Source organism: Solanum pennellii, chromosome 2 (genome assembly GCF_001406875.1).
Source record: "Solanum pennellii chromosome 2, SPENNV200".
Taxonomy (NCBI): Eukaryota; Viridiplantae; Streptophyta; class Magnoliopsida; order Solanales; family Solanaceae; genus Solanum; species Solanum pennellii.
In genome coordinates this window covers 31,295,834-31,303,203 of record NC_028638.1, presented here as the reverse complement: position 1 = coordinate 31,303,203, position 7,370 = coordinate 31,295,834, and positions in this window count along the sequence as shown.

Here is a 7,370-nt window from a genome sequence, read left to right as displayed (position 1 = left end):
CCTGCCATAAGTTCATGAATTCTTGGGCTTTTTGCTTCTCTCAACACTATTGGGAAAAACCTGTTGAGAAAAGTCTCACTAAAGCAATCCCAAGTGATAGGAGCCGCATTTGCACCCCTATTCTCCTTCCACTGAGTGTACCAGATATGAGCAACATCCTTTAACTGGTATGATGCTAACTCAACCCAATCATTCCCAGTGACTTGCATTACCTCAAAGATTTTCTTAATATCATCCAAGAAATTCTGAGGATCCTCATTAGCTTGTGATCCTAAGAACTCAGGAGGATTCATCCCATCAAAGTCACGGACCTTGCTGCCACTGATCCACCATTTTCATTTACATGAGAATCAACCCGATTATTCTGGTTAGTCATACTTTAAGCCAACATCTGTATGGCGTTCCTGAACTCAGCATTAGAGACTTCCTAATCTGGGACTAAAGGAGTTGCATTTGCATTCCTGGCGTTCGCATTCCTAGCATTAGCTCTACGAGGAGGCATGATCTGAAACATAGAACGTCAAGTTAGAATGGAATAATATCATACCTCACGCACGATAAGAATACTAGGAAAGTGAAGTTTTTCTAAAACACTTCATAGCCTCCCTGTCATTAGATGTGGTGCACTTCACAAACATGAAAAGGACTCTACTTAGTGCGGCTTTTCAGACATCCTAGGACTCTTGAACCTACTGCTCTGATACCAAGTTTTGTCACGCCCCGAGCTACCCCCGAGACGCGGACACGGAACCTAGGACCACAAGTGATCCCAAGCTAACCCTGTTGGTATGATCATGAGCATACCTAGTCCAACTCGGTATTATGATACTCCCAATGAATTTTGTAAATTAACTGATTATGTCTAAGTTTCTATAAATACTGGATAGCTCGAAACTGAACATGCAAACTGAGAATGCAACAATTAATCTGGTAATTATGCATTTATAACTGAGGGATGTGTATCTCAAGTGTTTGAAACATCTGACCTAGCATGTGTAATTCAAGAACTAAAGAAATACGTAGCTAGGGTTCGGAAATTCATGCGATAATCTGAGAAATAACATGATAATCTGATTTGGAACATATATTTAACTAAATCATGAAGTTCTATCAAAGTTCTACAAACCCTAGGTCTAAGCATGATATGGAAATCAAGAATCTGACTGAAAACTAGTGACCCACTGGGTGAAAGGAACTCACTAGTGAAATCCCACATACCTGGTGATAAAATTTATGGAAAGATACTTAGGTTTTGGGGCTGGAACTGCTGGAACTTTCTGCGTTCTTGAACTAGGGTTCTTGAGCTTTTTTTCTCCTTTCTTTCTTCTAATTTTTTAACTTTTGACTTAATAATTTGACTTAGATATGTTTTAATTATGTTTCTAGGCTTAAACTGACTAAAATATGATGATTTAGGGTCAAAACAACGTAACTTAGGGTTTAAACGGAGTGGGAAAGGTCCAAAAGACCCTTGGGAAGGTTGCTGTCAAACCAAACGACTGCCAGTACTGACCGTTCGTCGTCTGCCCGACGCCCCGTTGTTGGGTTTGTCGTCAGGTTCTATTCTACAAGCCATTACTAAAATAGGCATAACTTTTTACTCGGAGATTTGATTTTAGCAAGGTCGGTGGCTATGGAAAGCTAATTCAATTAGCTATCTGTGGGTAGGTAATGGGTCACCTAATTAATTTTTCTCTAAGAGTTATGACCATTTGAAGTTGACCAAACTACATTTCCCCCTTAACTGTCTGCTAATTCCCACCTACAGTCATACCTACGGACCGTGCTGGTCATCCGTAGCTCTTGTCAGAGAGTGGGTGAATGGGGGTCTCGATCGAAGGTCACAGACTACGGACCGTTGTCTGACCTACAGACTGTAAGTCCGTCCGTCGTCCAAGACTTAACCAATTTTTCTGGACTGAATTTTTTCGGAGTTTCTGATCCCATTGACGGTTGTGCAGGACTGACCGTGGTTCAGGCTACGGTCCGTCGATGCCACCATTGGTAGAAGCTGCAGTTTTTTTTGAAAAACTAATTTTTGGTTTGTTTTGGCTACGGGGTGTTACGGGAATGCTGATACTTAAGCTTGATAAGAGTAAGAAGGAACACTTACCGTGGCTCGCTACACTCAAGAATAATATGACTCAATAATACTGACTCATTTCAATATAAAGCAATTTAAAAGCAAGTGTAATATAAAGAAATGTTGTTTGAAAACATGATGTAAGTTATGAATGTATAGAAGTATACAAATAAAATGATGCATATATATACAAACATTTAGCTTCTATTGGAGTTTCTCTAATCGACAACCACATCCAGAGCTAGAGTGATAATATAGTAATCTGCCTCACGCTGTCAGCGCATCCTATACCCAGCCAAAGGTATAACATCTAAACTGCCTAATGGATCCACTAGTCTACTGTGAAAAGGGTTCATCTAAAATGTATAACTCTATTTTACCCATGGTGCCTACATGGTTTATGGAATTTGTGAGTTATTTGAACTCTCCCTCATATCGGTGTACAATACCTCAACCAAAATATACTGACTCTTATGTTTTAAAAAATACTGATTTTGTGGTTTGAGATTAGTAATCAACATACTTAGTTGAAAGACTATCTTGTAAATATCAGTTTCCCTGCTTGCTTCATTTAAAAAACTATTCTTTTAACTGAAAAACTAGCCCGAAGGCTCTTTGAAAATCACTTTCACTTCTTTTTAAATGTGAAAACATTTTACTGTTCCTTTGGGAATACTTAGTTCCCATATACTGCATTGAAGGAATACCTCACTTTACATTGAACTAAAATCGAGAGTAAGTCTAGAAACGACACTTAATACATTTTTTAATGACTTATGAAACTTGAGTGAACTTCTCCTTCATATCTTTAGTCCTTAAACAAACTGATCTTTTAGTCATAAAACAAGTCTAAAGTATTTGCAAAGGACTTCTAGAAATAACTTTAAGAAATCTCTACAGTTGGCTCCAACTTTTCCTTGAATTTGAAGTTATGGATTCAAGGTTGTAGATTCGTATTTCTGGATGATTTCTATATGATTAGAAGTCATTTAGAGTAGTTCGAATAATTAAGAAGTGTTAAAACACCTTAGCAGAGCTTAATCGGACTAAATTATGAAAACTGTGAGAAAAATACTAATTCAGGCGCGTTTGGGGCACGTTGCGCCAGCCCAAGCCGACTACGGCACTAAAATGGCGCACTGCAGGCACGCCGCCCCAGGCCCACTAGCGCAGATGGGGTGCGCCGCGCCTGGTGCTTCCCAGGTGCGTATGAACGATTTTCTCCTCTGCCCAGGTGCGTATGAACGATTTTCTCCTCTCGTTTTTCAACAATAAATCCCCTAAACCTCCATAGTTCTTTCCCCAAAACCTTTGTATCATTAGTACCTTCAATACCCAATAGATCTAACTCACAAAACATTCCGGAATTTACGAATCAAAGCAAAAATAGGCATTTAAGAACTCAATCAACAAGAATTCAACATTGTCCTTCAAGGACTTCACAATTCTCATTCAACCAATTCGAAAATCATATAATTGAAACAAGCTTGGTTTGGGTAAACTGATCCAACAGTAAAAGATCTCACATACCTTGATAGGGGTCACCCCCGACGAATTCCACTCGCAAACCTTGACATTCTTGGCGAATTCTGGACTTTTCTCCCGTTCCTTCTTCTTTTCTCTCTTCTCCAAGCCCTAAGTGTGAAGTTTAATTTTCCAATCCGAACTAAAATTTTTTTTTACCCCAAATAAACCCCTAAAACGAAATAGGATATTAATTGGTGAAAAGACTAGTTTGTCCTTCCTTAAATCCGAATTTGGATTTTTCTTACTTCAACAATCCAACATTCGATATGTATATATCTCTCATACAATATCGAAAATGTGCAAACTTGGCAGCGTTGGAAAGATCTTTCCGAGGTATTTCGAATCATATTAATAATCACCTATAACTCAACTGAGCTAGAAGTTATTGCTGTATGAAAATGACCAAAATTCACTTTTTAACTTAGGTGATTTTTCCAAAATTTTCTTATTCTTTCCAAATTAAATATTTTCAGATTTTAACCTCTTTTCTAGTCATTTCTAGTTGTGAGATGTTACACCTAAGCCCTATATAAGTCTTTTAGGCCTAAAAAGCTACCCATTCTAAATCATTCTTCTGAATCCCTAAATTCCTTCTAATATCACCCCCAAATTTCCTCTCAAGAACTAAGAAAGGTAAAAAAATAGGGTTCTGCTTGAAGAACTCCAAATCACCATTGATTGTGGATATTGATTACTAAGGTATGATAGTATCCACCTATGGAGTCCTTCTCTCCATAGGGTTCCCAAAATCCTCAATTTTACAAGATGAATTCCTAGATTGCAGAGTTAGGATTATATTCAATCTTCATGGGTTCCTTTCAATTATGATTCAATTGATTGTTTTTCTATTCTTTTATGCATGAGTTAGAAATTATATGTTTTTCAGTTGAATTCACATGAACCCAAGCATGATTCATGATTTTTAGACTATGATATAGGGATGTTAAATGGGCGGGTTGGGTTTAAATTGGAAATATTATAATGGGTTGAATAGAAATCAGATTGGGTCTTGACCCGCTCAAGTTAACTCTGGACTCAAATAGGTTGGGCTCAAATGATTTAAAATTTGGGTTGACTCTCGACCCGCCCAATTTGATCCGATTAATCTCAATAAGTTAACATACATATATTTAACTTTTATAATCACATTTAGAATTTCCGCTCAAGAATAAAAAGATAACAAAATGGACAGATAAATCCTAAAAGATGTTGAATAGATAATAATTCATACTTTCAATATAGGAACATATCTTAATAAAAAGTTTTAGAACGGGTTGAAATTGGAGATTGAATTGGGATAAATTGAGAATTTTTATCAAATGAGTTAAGCTTGAGTGGGTTGAAATTGAACTCAATTCAAATTATTTTGAACCCAACCCTTAAAATTCTGGGCGGGTTACATATGTTTGGGTTCATTTTGACACCCCTATGATAAATGTTGTTGTTGTGAAATGATTTCTCACATACTATTAAAAACATGATTGAGAATGAGTTTTCTCACAAAAGGATTCAGAAGGTTGAAATGTTTTCTCAACTGAGTTGGATCAAGATTAACGAGTTATTCTAAATGAACTTTAGCTTGTATTGATTGCTTAATTGGGACTTTCCATGGATGATGAAATGAATAAGATTAATGATTATTCCATTAGATTTTTGCTTAAAATCCAGAGAATATTAAGATGAAGGCTCTCCTGTTGTCACGACTCAAGAGTACCCCCTAGACGTGACACGAAGTACAAGACCCTAAAAAGCCTCATACAAGCCTCTTAGCATTATCATAACATAAGATAGTAGAAAAAGATGCAGAAATTTAAAACTTTTCTTTATAATCGAAGTCTTTAATAAAAACAAGCGAAAGTCTACAATTTGTCTCAAACCATCTATAACCATTTAAACTAAAACTTTGGAACACACCCATACAAAAGTCTAAAACATAAAAGGACTTAAGCGACATGGTGGAATACAACTTGCTGATTTTCAAACTTGCTATCTTTAGAAGGTTTCTTTCTCACTCTCTTTTTATTAATTGCTTTCCACTTGTTCCCCTTTTGTCTTAAAATTTCCAAAATAAAACTAGAAATTGTTGTGTCAATCACCATTACCATGAATTGATCTATTGATATACAAACAACTAGCTTTGCAAATACATATATGGAAAAAAATGCATATCAGTCCCTAGATAATTAAAGACGCATGTATAGTAGATGAAGATACAACAAGCTAAGAAATGTATACAAGTTGCAGCTCTCCTCTAAAGAAAATAATAAAAATCCAGAAGAATGGATGAAAATTATTAGCTCTCCTTAAAAAAAAATGGATTCTTTTTGTTATATTTTTGGGGGCTAGTATTGTATGTGCTTCAACATTATAAAGCTTAACAAATTTTTGAATATTCAACAAATCTAGTACATATAATTTTACAGGTGGTGTGTGAAAGAGTTATGTGTATGCAATTTGTAGCCCTACCATGTAAAGATAAAGAAGAGAGATTGTTCTTAATAGAGGCTCGACTCGAGTAAGCATATCAAAACCAAATATACAAAACAGAAGCAAAGTTTCATGAATGTTCCATGGAGAAGAGGAATGCATTTGTAAAAGTAAAAAAGAAGTTAGGGAGAATACCATGGGAAGATGAACGAGAAGGGGTTGGTTGCGGGGATTTGCAATAGTTATGAAATCTCAATTTCCTGAACCAACGTGATTATCATTAGTCATCGATCTCTCTCTACAGATATGTATCTCTATCTAAATATATAAAGTAAGTGTCACTTGGCAAGTGATATTTATAGCTACTTAAGAGAAAGGGGAGACACATAGCAGTATGGCGTAATGAACGAGGTGAAGGTATTCACCCTGATAAATAGGCTTTCACAGTTGGGCAAATGAGCATTGACCAAAACGACATAGGTATATACTACTACTTCCTCCACCCCAAAATAAGTATAAGTTTAGCTCATTTAATGTCCATTAAGGAAAATAATAAATAGAAGGTATATTTTATTATGTTACCGTTATTTATTAGATGATTTTTCGGAACTGAATACTATTAAGGAGAAGTTCTGTAACGACCTGTTTAGTCGTTTTGAGCAGCAGATTTTATTTCTGGAAAAACTGGCTGAGTCGACGGATCCCACGACGGACCTTCATGGGCACGACGGACCGTCGAGGGGGTCTCATTCCAAAACACTTAGAATTCTAAATTTTGGGTACTGAAATCGACTCTCTGAACTTCGTAACGAAATGGAGGACGGACCGTCGTGGGCACGACGGACCGTCACAGACTCTTCCAGGAAATTTAGTCTCTGAAGTCTGTGACGGAAGCAGCAGGACGGACCGTCGCAGGCACGACGGGCCGTCACAGGCTGCGTAATCCCAGGCTGGGTCGGATTTCTGTTAAGTAATTTAAGGGGCGTTTTGGACTATTCCTGCTTTAATTATAAAGTTAGTGGGTTAATGTTAATAGTTTAATTACATGGGGGTTAAAAGAGATAACCTTGAGTTAATTAGTGGGTTATTTCCTCATCTTTTATACTTAATTATATGGTAATTAGGGTAAAAGAAAGAGGGTTTGAATAAGAAAAATAGTAAGAACAAGGAGAGGGAAAGAGAAACGATTGAGAGAGAAACGAACGAAGAGGAAAACACAAGCTTTGGGGAATTTGCTTGCTTGATCAAGAATCTTCGATGGAGGTAGGTTATGGTTTATGGTATTTGTAGTAAACTCTTAATAGCGAATGATATGTATTGGGTAGTATTGTAA